General features: G+C 42.9%; 1 protein-coding gene across 3 annotated transcripts in view; it reads right to left on the bottom strand.

Annotated features, from left to right (window-relative positions):
- FAM110B (family with sequence similarity 110 member B) overlaps nt 1-15,493 on the bottom strand; it is a 125,715-nt gene that overhangs the window by 89,922 nt on the left and 20,300 nt on the right. For 2 of the 3 annotated variants that reach the window (XM_080646451.1, XM_080646453.1), the window contains exon 2: nt 14,518-14,616. The exons of the other annotated variant lie outside the window; for it this stretch is intronic. The gene's annotated coding sequence lies outside the window, so the exon portion shown is untranslated. The remainder of the gene's footprint in view (nt 1-14,517; nt 14,617-15,493) is intronic. 3 annotated transcript variants of the gene reach the window in all.

Genomic DNA, 15,493 nt, shown 5'->3' with positions numbered 1-15,493 from the left:
AGAGAAAAACCACAGCAAAATATGTTTGCTAAGCACTTCTCTGCTGAGTGACTGTAATAATGAACTATGCTTACGCCTTCTAGAGTTCCAGGCTGGGTTTAAGGATTATTAAGCAAGTATTTAAAATCAACACTGAATTTCAACTATATATATATATATATATATATATATATATATATATTCCTAGAGAATGTGAATCCATTAAGCTTTTATGCTAATAACCATTCTGGAGAAGTTGAGAGTTAAAAGAAAAAAACTAAAGTTTAAATTAAGTCTTAATTTGACATTAAACAATTTCCCCAAAAAATTCTCAAGTTGGTCACCAAACACACTAACCTCTTACATGAAGAAGCTATTTTTAAATACACTAAAATCTCCATAACCATTATACACATTAAATAGCCTCTCAAGTTTTACAAGAGAGCAGTCATTTACCAAAACCAGTATAGACTGTACAAAGACAGAATCCCTCTGTTACTGTTTGATAGGAAATTACCCCTTCAAACACTTACAAGTACCACTGCTTGATTAATATCGGTTCAAACAGAAGAGAGAAAGAGAAAGCGGAAGATGCCAACGATTGATTATAATCTCATGAGTTGACCTTGCCCCTGGTCAACTGCTGGGCCTCAGTGCCCAGAACCACAGCCCAGGCTCAGTGGCCTTTGGGGGTGACACAGAGGACATGGAAAGAGGAAACAAAAATGACAGCTTCCAGGGACACCCAGATACAGCTACAATTTATGAACACACTCCTAGTCCTCAAACCTCACTCCAGGCTTCCTATCCAAACACAGCCGTGATGCCAGCCGCCTTCCCTACAGGTAGGCTGGGACTCTTGGACTAAGGCGTAAGAATCATTTCACCTTTAAAAGTCCTGCTGATTGCTCTTGTCACTGCTTCCAAAACATCTGGAGTATCTCGTTCTTCTTGTATAGTCATCACTGTTTTCATAAGAAAGAAATCTACTGAGCTTCCATTTTCCACCTAATTAGGTTCACTCCTGGAATACCATTTCAGTATGGTTTGTAAATGCTCCCTACCATCACTGATATTTTCTCTTCATAACTCTCCCATCCAACTTCTGCTTTACAAGTATATTAACACTATGGCTGTCAACAACATCAGCTCTATAAATCTGTTACACACACACATACACAAATATCAATCATACTTATAATCCTGTGTATTTTAATTTCTCTCTAGCATTTGTATATTTAATTGGACCTTGATCAATCAATAAATCAGAACCTCCCCCTACACCATCATTTGGCAGAATAGCTACCATATAGAATAAGACTACAGACATAGTATTTAAAACTGCACAACTAATGGATGCCTAACTTGGCATTAATCACTCTTCTTAGAAAAGTGAATATGGGCCGGTGATACAAGCTGAAGGTAAGATGTTGGGAACACACACCTGTGTGTTTATCCATGATAAGATGTGCACACGGATTTCCTTCTCTGAAAACCTGCTCTAAGGGGATTCTCAAAGATGAATCAGCAAGGAAGAAATTGTACTACAGCATTCTGGTTATCTCGAATTAGTTAATGTGTGCTTTTTAGGATTCTTGGTATGTATAGTATAACAGAAAGAACACCATACATGGAATTATAAGGCTTCAGTTTATACCTAACAGTTAATGTCTGGGCTCCTGTAATCTCTTTGTGACTAAGTTTCCTCATCTATGAAATGGGCGCTCTTTAGAATGACCATAAAATGTAAAAATAATTTCTGAGAATCTAGAAGTCCCAGAACACTGAATTATTAGGATTTTATTTGAAAGCCTATAGTTGTGTATTAATATACAATAAGGATTAGTTCTGACAATTAATTGTATAAAATATGAAAATTCAATTACAGCTAACCCGATAATGTTAAGTTGGTTACCTAGCTATAAGAGTATCACTTTTTATTTTTCTTATGTTAATAAAGTGCTCTTACCTAAAAGAAGGAAAAATTCACCTTAAAGGAATGTCTGCCTTTTGATATTACAATCTTAAGATGAAAATACTCCTTGGCTTGTGCCCCACTCTGCAATGGTTTGCATAGGTGGTCACTGAAGTTCAATCACTAGATAAAACTTGAATGACTGTGATCACCTAATGGACATGGCCATCAGATGGAAGGAACCTGGGCTGAGTGGCAGAGCGGCACAGTACAAAATGGGCCCGATGCATTACAAGGTGCCACGTAAACTAAAGCTGTTCATGGAGACATGCAGGACCCATGCCTCCTGAGTAAAGAGTGTGCACAGTCAGAGCAGTCAACAGTTCAATTCTTTCAATTAGAGGCTATGGAGCACACACTGGGACTCACCCTGCTCCGGGCCCTGGACAGACAGACCCAACTTCCTGCCCTCATAGAGCCCACGGCATCCCTCTACTAGTCAACCTTCCAACTGAAGAGCAACACAGCAGCAAGGGAAAGTGATTAAGCTGTCTGGGACAGGGGGCGCCACTGTGCAGCGTCATCACTGTGCAGCAGTAAAGACAATGCCATGCTGGTAGGCTCTGAGGCCCACAATGTGAGGACCCAGGGCTCCGCCTGCTCCTATCACAAACGTTGCAGCGGCCATGCCAATGGCACAGACCTTCCTCATACCCACTTACTGTCAGATTGCAATGAATTTCACTTCACTCATTTTTAAAATAACTCTTTAACAGACTATTAAGCTTCACTTCTAAATAATTAAAGCTGATTTAAAAAATAGCTTTTTATTTTAGCCAATTAACTCATTATTTCTTAAAACTAAGTAGTACAAATGTTATATAATCTACTTTGTATTGAACATATTTAATTGATAAAGCAGTTTGAGGGCTTTGCTTCAATTCATCCACACAGTATTTTGTCCTTGTCTCATGAGAACTTCCAAGCGCTGCCTGATTTTAATTACAACTGTATCCAGGCATCCCTAAAATCAGCTGGGTGAGTTTTGTTGGCCTGAAGCTAAGTGACAGGTGAAATATTTAACATTGTCTTTTATTTTATTGGGTGATGTCCATAATTTGCAAAATTGCTAACCTGATTATTTTTGTAAGTGCAATAGCCACAGTCTAGTCAACTAATGCCCATCTAAATTGGGAATTGGTACAGGTACTTATTTTGATTCCTGTTAGAACCCTAGTAGTTTCTTTATGTGCCTGGTACCTGCTGCTTTCAAATGGACAGTTTTAGCACATGAAGTTCCTGCAAGGTCGCTCTAATGCACTAGGTGAGCTCATAAAGAAAGCATGAACCGTTATCAGAGGTACGGTATATGAATTGCCCATATGTTCATGAAAGTTTTCTACATAAGGCTGCCCGTCAGCTTATGAAGGGCCTGGCACACAATTGTCCAGACTGCGTACTACACAATCTTGGAGATGTTATCGTCGCCACAGTGGTCTATGTGAGTGGCCACGGTGCCTCTGAGCATTCAGATGTGTGGGTATGAGCCCACGCTGCTCCAGCGGGTAATGCCCAAATAACACTGACACGTGTTTCATGCAGGCTCCCCAAACCAGGCAAGTACCAGAGAGACAGAAGCCAGAGCCACTGATGCAAACAGTTTCCATAACAGGGTCCATGCACATTCACACATCAAACCAAATACAAAGGAATCAGGAAACGTGCTATGAATCTCTCAGAGAGGCAGGACAGCACAGCAGTTAAGAGAATGGCATTCTATGCCCTAGCTGGTTTGGCTCAGTGGGTAGAGCATTGGCCTGAGGACTGAATAGTCCCGGGTTCAATTCCGGTCGAGGGCACATGCCAGGGTTGCTGGCTCAAACCCCAGTAGGGGGTGTGCAGGAGGCAGCCAATCAATGATTCTCTCTCAAGACCATCACTGATGTTTCTATCTCTCTTTCTCTCTCCCTTCCTCTCTTAGAGAGAGAGAGAGAGAGAGAGAGAGAGAGAGAGAGAGAGAGGGAGAGAATGGCATTCTAGAGCTGTTCTCATTGGATTCAAATCTTATTCAAATCCTAGTGTGACTCTGGACAAGCTATTTCACTTCTTTATGCCTCAGTTTCTTCATCTATCTCAGTTTCTTCATCTATAAACTGGGGATAACAGCAGAACCTAACCCAGAGCTGTCATGAGGATGAAATGAGGTAATGTAGTTAGACCAGTGCCTGCAACATTAAACACCATGGGCGTGTTCAGATTTGGAATTAGTGTTTGGGGTAAGAAAATCAAAGAGATCAAATAACTCCTCATGGGTTTAAGAATTAGCCAGAGATTCATTTCAGAATGAAAATGAAAGTTCTTGACTTACAAGAAAGTCTTCATGAAGCCATACTGCTATGCACGGCCACTTTCTGGCAGAAGTAAAACCCATGACTTGTAGTAATACTCCTAAAAAGCAAACACCCTGGCATCTGAGTGCTTTGACTATTGACACAGGCCGTCCCTAACGGGCCACCTGGGTTGATGCACGTGGCACTCTGAGCCCATGTGCGGCCAGTACCTGGGCTGACATTTACTAGCTGCCTCTCCTCCTGGGGGAGGCACACACCCCGTGGACAAACAACTCTAGTTGACATAACCGGCCATCAATAAGACTTCAAAATTCTAGAAGGGAATCAATGTCAATGTCTCTTGGGTCTCGCCCTGGTGAGATGTCTACTGCTTTTCTTCATGTTCTTTAAATATCAGCCAACCCCTGGTGCATTACACCTGCACCTTGGAAAATCATCTCATTCATTTCAGCACAAACAGCGCCGGCTCTTGGTGCCCGAGGGAGAAGTACGTGTGATGAAGATGAACATGTCATGCAAAGTCTCCGGGGCAGAAAGGAACAAGGCCTATTTCTGCAATGTGAAGTGGGACAGCTAGAAGTCAGAAACAGTCCTGGCATGTTAACGAGCATGCTTTTTATCTATTTCAATTCTCATACAAGGATCCAGGGAGGGGAGATTTGATAACTGGTTTTCACAAAGATTCTAGCCTTTAGATAGTGGCAAACAAAATACACACAGGAAACAAGGCCTCTGTTGGCACCTTTGTCTTATGTCTGAGAAAAGCACGCAGCCCTGCCCCAGCAAACCCTGGCACACAGGGCACACTTTATCCAGCTGAACCAGAATAGCCCAGAGGAGCCCTTACAGGTTCTTCAGGGGCTGTGTTAGCATCGCCTAACGAGTTCCCCTGCCTCGAGATGTGAGATGGGGAGATCCGACAGGACAAAATTAAAATCTGTATTGCAAAAATTCCAGGTAAACTAGAAATCTGAATAAACTAGGAATATACTTTGCAATACAATCTGTATAAAAAGCAGCCAAAAACCCAATGGGTCACACAATGTCATCTCTGAATAACATGAACATTTTACCCACGATCCTCATTACTATTGAATTTAACCAGAAAAATCAGGAAAAAGCACCCAAACCTTGTTCCTCAACAGCTTAATGAAAATGCATATGTTCTATTTTTAAATCAATTAACATCTGTGATTTCTAAATGTCTTCATCATAGATGCAATTAGTGTAACATCCTGGATCAACTATAGAAAATGGTGTCTAAAAAGAAAGAGTAGCATTATTTTTGGTCCAATGTTACTTGTTTTTAACTTAATGGCTTGATTGTAGTAGTCAACCCAAACACTGTATGTCTTATGGAACAGAAAAATCAGAAGCTATTTCTCTTCGTGGTAAACAAGAGGACACTACAGCTTGGAGAGTTTATAGAGCTTATCTGAAGCCAAATCTGACTTGGTACGGAAGCTAGACCCCTGCTTATTTCACACAAAAAAGACCTGGGTATAGGAAACAAGTTCTGTTCCTCTGCTTCCTGACTTAAAGCCAAAATTCGCTCCAGGATTACCGAGCCCTAGAGCTGAAAGTGGGAGAGTGGTGATACACACACTCCTCAGGGAACTCCTCACTTACCAGATGGTTCACGCCAGGAAGTGTTGTTGACCCGAAGTTCTTCCTTCAACAATCACTGTAGCACAAAACCTCAGTGCCACATGTTTGTGACAGTTGGTGATCACTACGGTGGGTGAATTTCACCTTCCAAAGTAATGCGCTCACTTTCCCTACCTGGCAACAAGACCCCCCAGCTTAAGATACACCTGCTGTGATTCCCTCTGGCTGTGTCTTCCCCCAAACATGCAGAAGCTATAGAATAATAACAAATCAAGATGAAAGAATATCTGCTAATGTGTTGGCTGAAATATCACAACCAATTATGAGAGGGACCCACCACAAATACAGTTAAGTGACGTACAGTACACATAATTTATGTACATGAAAATATATAATCATGATAGGATGGTTTAAGTTTTGGTAAAAAGAGTAAACTAGACGAGTGGTAAACAACATCACGCTTTAAATTAAAAGGGTGGGCGTAGTTCTTGCCAGAATGAACATTCCCACTTAATGTTTATTCACATGTTTAAGTTTCAGTGATGCACCCTAGCAATTAAGATTTTCCCATTTCTAAACCCCTGCTTAATAACACACACACACACACACACACACACATGTCCTTGTTACTAAATTTTTTTTCACCAATGACTGTCATATGCCAACAAGGTTGCTGAAATGATAGTAGAGAAAGAAAAACTATAAGTGAAAATTTCAGGGCTTATTAAAACGAGGACAGCCTTGGACAGGGTGTCTCAGTTGGTTGGAGCATCAACCTGTACATCAAAAGGTTGCTGGTTTGATTCCCCGTCAGGGCACACACCTAGGTTGTGGATTCAATCCCCAGGAGGGGAACATAGGGAAGGCAACTGACTGATGTTTCTCTCTTACATCAACGTTTCTCTCTCTCTCTCTCTCTCTCTCTCTCTCTCTCTCTCTCTCTCTCTCTCTCTCTCTCTCTCTCCCCCGCTCCCTAAAATCAATGAACATATATCCTCAGGCGAGGATAAAAAAGCAAAGTATAAACAAAGTGGTCCTGACAAAGGAAAAGACCATCCAGGAGCTCAAAGATCTCTACGTAAGTGAATGTCGGTGTCTCTTTGCGCACATTATTTCAGGTGTGGTCAAATGAAATGCTCAGAGAAGAGCAAACTGCTTTTGCTTCACTTTGTTCGGCTCAATAAATACACTGTCACTGAACACAGCAGAATTCGCTTTTGGAAAGAACAATTCATGCCCTAATTGAAAGGTAAATGTTTTGCAGGGGGAAAAGGAGATCACCCAAAGAGAGCTAAGGTGGGTACAGTGAGTCCAAGAAGAGGTGACCTTCAGGCAAGGAGGCTGACTTCCCTCTCGGTGACTCAGTCCACTAGCAGAGCGGGCACTGAACTCTGAACTTCCTACTACACGTCCCACTGTCCCACACACCGACAGACTCCTAACACAGCCTTTTACGGCGACAACTTACGAAATTACTATGACCATGTCGATTCAATGTGATCCCCTGCGAAGGAGACTCTACAGGGGTGGCTAGCAGGTGGAAGGGGACAAAGAGAAAATGGAGCTGGTGACAAAGGCCCTGCTCCCTGGAATGTGGCCTGTGCTTCTTCAGGGTTGCCGGTCCCCCTCTGTCAACCAGCAAAGAACACATTGCATTCACTCTTCCAGCCCAATTAATGGTGACCTAAACGCTCTGCATTTCTAGCATGGCCCACACAGGAGGCTCTCACAGGGAGCCAATCCCCCCATATTCTCAGAGTGAGGCTGACTCAGGGTTTGTCTCCTGTCCCCAAGCAGGGCCAGTGGGGCGGGGCCCTGGGACTGCCAGCAGAGCCAGGTTAACTGTCACTTAATCCCGGGCACCAGAGGGCACAGGGCAGAATTACCTCCACAGGGCATGGGGTGTGAAACACCCTTTCCTAAACCCAGACTGTGACTCTCCGAGGCAGGAGCCTGGCCTTTTCAGAAGGTGCTGAGAATGCCCAGGGCACATCTGGCAAGTGAACTATTAAATGAGCAAATGCAAACACATGGCCGCTTAGGAATGCCAGCTCTGCTCCTACAGGTCTCAGATGAAGCACATCTGTCCCTTGCTGGGGTGGGTACTGCAGGCTGATCACTTTTAATGTGATTTAAGGTGCTAGCTACTTTCCTTAAATATTTTCATTACACAAAGAATGCCTATATTAAGAATAGCAATAGAAAAAGTTATCTTTGCTACATTCTTTTTTTTTTAAATATATTTTATTGATTTTTTACAGAGAGGAAGGAAGAGGGGTAGATAGTTAGAAACATCGATGAGAGAGAAACATCGATCAGCTGCCTCCTGCACACCTCCCACTGGGGATGTGCCCGCAACCAAGGTACATGCCCTTGACCGGAATCGAACCCGGGACCCTTCAGTCCGCAGTCCGCAGGCCGACGCTCTATCCACTGAGCCAAACCGGTTTTGGCTTTGCTACATTCTTATAAATATATGAAATGAAGGTAACTGTAAAATCGTTTCAATTTTCTCCTCTGTCAAATCAAGGAGATAAAGTTAAATCTGCTACATCTCTATCTTAGACACTCCATGTTTCTCATACACAAAAGACGCCACAGTTCTGAGCAAGGACAACAGTCAACAACAATGCTCCCCGGGGTTGAGGGGGAGTCGTGGCAGCTTTGCCACCTGATCCAGGGTGACTAACACCTCAGATGTAGAATTTCAGTGAAGAGAGGCTACAGTACATTTGTATGCCATTAGCAGTCATTCAGAGAGGCAAAGATGACACGCTTTCCAATAGGTACATTTATCCTCCTTTTGAAGATTAAGAAACACAAATTGGGAGAGTTACTAGGTCAGAACAATCTAGAATTCACGTGGTCCCATTCACCCAGCACTTCAGATCCAGACAGTCCCTGCTTGTGTCCCACTGGACGATGCCTATCTGTTCAGGTGCCAGAGACCAAAGACAGAGAAAGGCCTCAGAGATGAAATGCTACCTGCAGTGGGTGGAGCGACAGAAGGAAAAACAAATAAGAGGATGAGGCTTGGCCGCCTGAACAACAATGAGAAAGAGAGAAAAGAAACGTCTATTTTCCAATTCTGATTAACTTAGGAAAACAAGTCAGAAAACATGGCCAAGCGCGGGACTCACTGAAAAGAAAGGCTACTAAACTTTGCTAAAAAACAAACTCACCTTCATGACTGAAGTGTGTGACTTACATTGTAATTCAATAAAATACACAAATTTCCTTTTAGAGGAGGAAAGCCAAATTACACATTTGTGTACAAAAATCCCGAAATAGGGCTAATTATTTTTTTTTTAAGAATCACGTGTAACAATTAGAACAGGCTTTATAGAAGATTAATCAGAGCCTAGGATAATAGACTAAGTTGGAAAAAAACCCCACTTAATATACTTGTACCTTAATGTCATTTATACACAAAAGGTCTATCAATAACTTAATGGTCTCAAAAAGCCTTGAAAAACGAAAACATACCATCAGATGTTTTTCTTCTTCAACATTAAAATAAGGTAAAAATAAGTAAATAAATAGAAGTATGACCGGACATCGATAGGGAAAGTCAGTCTAGAAAAATCTAAGTTTACATTACATACATTTTAAAAAACAGACATTCATGACTTAGAGAAGAAACATTCAAATTTGGGGGCATTGAAGGGTTTGAAGAACTATATATTACTACCTATTGAAACACACTCCCGCTTAAATGGTTTGCTCTTTGATGGTACTCAGGTCAGATCAATACTAAAAGCAAGTAAGGAGGCAAACTCAGTGAGAGTTTAAATCAGGCGTCCTCAAACTACAGCCCACGGGCCACATGCGGCCCGCCGAGGACATTTATCCAGCCCGCCGGGTGCCGCTGCCTGTCCTGCTTAGCAGCCGACTCGTGCCGGGCCCGCAGTGCGCATAGGAATTTGTTCATAGTTTTTTTTTTAAACTATAGTCCAGCCCTCCAACGGTCTGAGGGACAGTGAACTGGCCCCCTGTTTAAAAAGTTTGAGGACCCCTGGTAAATCAAAGGTCACGTCTGGTGGGGGAATGTGGGGGAGAATGAGGGGATGAGACCACTCATTTATCCCATTCATAGCAGCAACTAAACTAGTTTTCAGAAACTTTCACTTGGCACTCCTACCAATTTTGAGAAGTAGCTGTATTATTTTTACTTAGTTTGACCTCAACACACATCATAACCTATTGATTGCAACCACATAACAAGTCAAAATTTTAAAGTTATGCAAATTTCACACACACACACACACACACACACACACACACACACACACACACACATCAATGAAAAGAGGCTAAGCCCTAGCTGGTTTGGCTCAGTGGATAGAGTGTCGGCCCGCAGACTGAGGGGTCCCAGGTTCAATTCCAGTTAAGGGCACATGTCTGGGTTGCGGGCTCCATGCCCAATGGGGGTGTGCAGGAGACAGCCAATCAATGGTTCTCTCTCATCATTGATGTTTCTATCTCTCTTTCTTTCTCTCCCTTCCTCTCTGAAATAAATAAAAATATATTTTTTTAAAAAAGAGGCTAATATCTACCGTTGAGAAGAACACCAAGCATGTTGAGGAGTCCGCTAGATTTCTCCCATGACGAATGAGCATTGGCAGATGGAAGAATATTAAAACTGCCTGAGACTGGATCTTTCCTGTGAAATGCAACAATAATACCGTTCTGGGCCAGAATATAGTGATGGTGTTAATAGAGGCAGAAATTTTTTCCCTCAAATTAGCTGAGAAACAATGTAGAAAGAGCATTGATAAAACCATCTCAGCGGTGGATTTAAGTCATGATCGGAGATGTACCACCAGGGATTCCAACAGAAGGCTGGTGGCTCCCTCCCCGGGGTGTGTACTGGTAATGCATGGATGGGGTCTACCAGAACACAAGCACAGCAGCAGAAAGGGCAGGGGTAGTGCATTATTGCTCAATGCTGGTTGCTGCTGTTAGCTCGAATTCTCATCAGGACCTCCCAAGAAGTAGTCCAGCCCCTGCACAGGAAGGCTCTGAGAGCAGGGACAGACCACAACGTGCTCAAGGTCCACCTCAAAAGGAGGCAGGAGGTGGCAGGGAGGAGGGAAGGTAGACAGGGAAGGAGGGTGTGTGTGTGGGGGGGGGTACAGGGAGTGGGGACAGAGGCAAGAAGAGGGAGACTCCAGGCCATCAGCATCCTAAACTGAGGATAGAAAGAACAAGAACTGCATTCAAACACACACAAAAGATCACCCCCACACAAATGTCTTTATTTATAGTTTAAACTGTGTTGCAGTAATACTAAAGGCACATTTGCAAAGTCATCATATTCTCAGCATTCTAACAAAGGCGTGTTCAGTTCTCCAATGCTCTTGCTGCATTTTTAATTTAGTTTCCATCTTCACTGAGCGTTCCCAATGCCAGACACGGGTGCAAAGATAACAAGACAGGCTCTATTGCCAGAAGGGCTCAAAGACATTCACTTTTTAAGGTGACTCAGTCACTTCAATTATATACTCTTTTCTTTAAAAGATTTTCTCAAGCAAGTAATGTCATTTGTTTCAAATGTATAAAACAACAACAAATGCGTAAAACAAATGGTAAGAAATTTTCTAAAGCATCAAAAATTCAAATGTGCTTTTGGTTCAAACTAGAGGGAAAAGAATGTCAAAGTTTTTGTGTAAGCCTTATTTAATTTAGATATAATAGAATCAAGTGTTAGTAAATTTCAGCTTTATAGTTTTAGAATAGCCATATAGCATGGGTGATAATACTTCAGTATACTTCACATTTAAGAATGATGAAAGAAAGGCATTATCTAATGAGAGAGACCAAAATAATTACACATATATATTGTGATCATGTAGGGCTAATATATTCTAGTGTTAATTATCCTTATTCTTAAGTTAGTTTTAAAATTTCATAAAAAGCCAAGAAAAAAGTGCCCTTTTATTTAAAAAGTGGACACCAAAAAGAATGAAAGAACTATATAGGACTACATACTCTTCTATTCGTTCCAAGAGTCAATCACACCAATGCTTTTATGAATTAGCCCAGCCAGGTTCAGCAGTTGAGCGTCAACCCAGGAGCGAAGAGGTCCTTGGTTCAATTCCCAGTCAGGGCACATGCCTGGGTTGTGGATCCCCAGTGGGGGCTGTGCAGGAGGCAGCTGATCACTGATGTGCCTTTCCCATTGATGTTTCTATCTCTCAATCCTTCTCCCTTCCTCTCTCTCTAAAAATCAATAAAAACATATTTTAAAAAAACTTTTATGATTTAATTTTTGTGACCAAAGTGTAGAAAATTTAATAAACCAGTGATGAGATTTTTAAGTAACATAAGCTGTCAATAAATAGTACTATCTGGTTGACAAGCTAAACTTGCAGCCATTCTTGGCAAAGCCTGTTTGACATTAGCCAGCATTCAGGCAAAGCCATTCTTGGCAAAGCCTGTTTGACATTAGCCAGCCTTCAGGGTCACAGTCTGAACACACTTGCTGATAATGCTATTGTCATTTTACCATTATCACTGAGGGCTACCACTTGTTGGGTACACTGTGTGCCTGGCACAGTGTATTTTATATTTGCCACCCCATTTACTGTTTACAGTAACCAGGAGAAGTAGATGTTATTATCTCCATCTGTAGACCATAGCAACAAAAGCTACTAAGATGGATTAAACATTTCCATAGTGCCAGTCTACGTAGCAACTCACTCATTTAATGCTCACAGGGGTCCTATGCCATGGGTACTATTATTATCCTGATTTGGTAGGTGAAGAGACTGGGACATACAGCTATCCCAAGGTCCCTTATGTCATATGTGACAGAGTCCCGACGCTGACCCCAGGTCCTCCTAATACCAAAGCCACATTCTTACCCACCACCCCCAAGGAGTCCGTCTCTCCAGCCCTCGGTCCCACCTGTGAGAAGAGCTACAGTAACAGACAGGAAAGGAGCCAGGTCTGGTTTGACCGGAGCTGCACCCCACAATCCACAAGACAACTCATAAATATAGGCGGGACCCTCCCCCCCAACTTTCTCTGAAGAACCTCACAATACGGGAACTAACGTCCTGCCTCAGAGCTGGCCCAGCTCAATGGCCCCAGGAGCACGTGACCCAAAGGCCAGGGTCTCTAACTGACCAGAGCACAAGGCAACTCAGAAGAAAGAGCCTCTGGCTGGACAGATGACCCAAGTCCATTCAAAGGTCATCCGCCGCTTAGTTACGCTGACCCACTATGTGACTGACGACACTAGGCTCTCGGTTCTGAGCTAAACAAGCCAGAGTCCGCCTCAGCAGCTGAAAGTGTGAAGAAACAAACACCTGGGTACATGGTGGGATAAGGGCTGTTGGAATCATGGCCCCCGGTTTTGGGATAGAGTGGGGAGTACCAAGTGGGGGCAGGGGGGTCAACTCTGAGGATGTGTGAAGAGGTTAACAAAGGCTACAGGAAAAGGCAGTAGGGAGGCCACAACCATGGTAAGAAGCTGTCCCGTTAGGAGGAAGACAACTGAGCAAGCTATCCACCAACTTACAGCTGTCAACTTAAGGAGAGACGAAGACACTACAAAACCATGAAACTGATGTCTCAAGAGCCATCCGAAGCGGATGCACTACACAAGAGGTTCCACTGAGGGAGACATTCCCCACTCCCACAAAGCACCAGGATAAAGGTGCTGGCAGACTGGGCAACATCAGAGTCCAGCTCTCTACGGAATACTGGAAAGACAAATGCACTATTCATTGAACAGCAGGGAAGCAGCAGCTCAACTACAAAGTGACTACAAACACCAGCAACATGAACCAGGCATATGAGAATGCCAGTGGTCCCCAACTCACAGAAATGGCCATTTCAGTTAGCAATGGCCAAGAAGAACAAGAAAGAAATAAGGTGCAATAGTTAGCAGGAATTACAAAGCCACCTTTACCGCAGATATTTTTGCCCATTGAGTTAAGGCACTTACTACAGACTGAACGCCTTTATTGACAACATTAGCATATGCATAGAGAGGAAAATAATTAACATGTGTAGTCCAATTTAATCAGTTTTACCTCAGGGGAGTGGCTTTAATGTCAATAGTCACATGCTATGGTACAGATCGGTACCATTTCATTGTTTTGCAACATATGTATTGTATCAGTGATCGGAAAAAAAAATACACCAGGTCTCACACCACATGAGAATATTGACAATTTCACAGGCCAGCGGACAGTAGACTGCTCCTGCTTTACTCATCCCCATGAGTGATCTCGATTCTAACGGACCAAACTGGGGAGGTCAAATATCCACAGAATTCGAAGGAAAAGCCATTGCCAGCAAACACCCAGGCAACCTCAGAGAGGGTCAGGAGAAGTGCATGGATCTCAGGGTCAAGAGGACAGTGGAACAGTGACCAGCTCGGGACAGACTCCACAAATGGCTGAGAATGAATACATGGGAGGAAGGAAGAGAGGGGAGCCAGGGCGGAGGAGAGAAGAGTAAGCTGACAGAGAGGAGGGAGGAGAATGGAGACAGGAGAAGAAGGGGCAGGAGGGAGGGAAGGGAAGGAAAATAAGAAATGGTGGGGGAAGTGGGAGAGGGAACACCTAAATTCTGCTCAACAAATAGAAGGTTGTGTCTATGATTATCAGAGTTATACATGAATTTAACAGTATATTTTGAACATGTAATTACCATTTATTTTCCTTTCAGGCCTCAGAGAGTGTTGCTAACTTCCAATTCAAGACGGGAAATGAACAGGATAGGTGGCTCTAGGTGTCCAACTGGGGATTTCTAAAAGAAAAGGATACGGAACACAAGTTACCCTGGAGCAGTGGTCGGCAAACTCATTAGTCAACAGAGCGGCAAACCGCGGCTCACGAGCCGCAATTTGCCAACCACTGCCCTGGAGAATAACAGTGATTAATGTTTAAAGTATCATTAAAAAGAAACTGATCTGCCCCGGCCAGGTGGCTCAGTTGGTTGGAGAGTTGTCCCCATGCCCCAAAAGGTTGCAGTTCAGTTCCCAGTCAGGGCATATACCTAGGTTGCGGGTTTGGATTTCGGTCGGGATACACACCAGAGGGAACCGATAGATGTTTCTCTCTCTCTCTCCCTTCCTTTCTATTTAAAAAATCAGTAAGAACATATCCTTTGGTGAGAATTTAAAAAGAAAATAAAGAAACATTTTCACTGAATAACAAAGAGTACATTTCCTCATATACCTGGGAAAAGATTGTGGGAAAAGATTGGGTTCAAATCTTCTTTCTAACACAGCTGCTCTTGCAAACTCTAAATTGATTCTAGAAAAAAAAACAAAAATCAACTATAGGATAGGCTGTGCCTTTAATGGAAAACAAACCAAAGGAGGCTGTGCAGTGCCATTAGCCAGAGACCCCCCACGGGACTTCCCACCATGCCCGACACAACATCCCTAACACAACTTGTCACAAAATCCTGCAGGAAATGATCTAGCCTTCTCACAAATAACTGCAAACTAGGGAGGAAAACAGATATCTTATATTTCAGAAACTTTGTTCATGTTTGCAAGGGAGTAAAATATTACAAAGCAGCATTTTATCTTGTCCTCCAGACACAGTTCCAGTCCCCAGGTGAGCTCACAAACACACACTTCTTTCTCCTGGAACGGGGACAGCCCTTGGAGGCAGCG

This window comes from Plecotus auritus, assembly GCF_963455305.1.
Source record: "Plecotus auritus genome assembly, chromosome: 11".
NCBI lineage: Eukaryota > Metazoa > Chordata > Mammalia > Chiroptera > Vespertilionidae > Plecotus > Plecotus auritus.
This window is presented reverse-complemented; position numbering and strand designations above follow the sequence as displayed.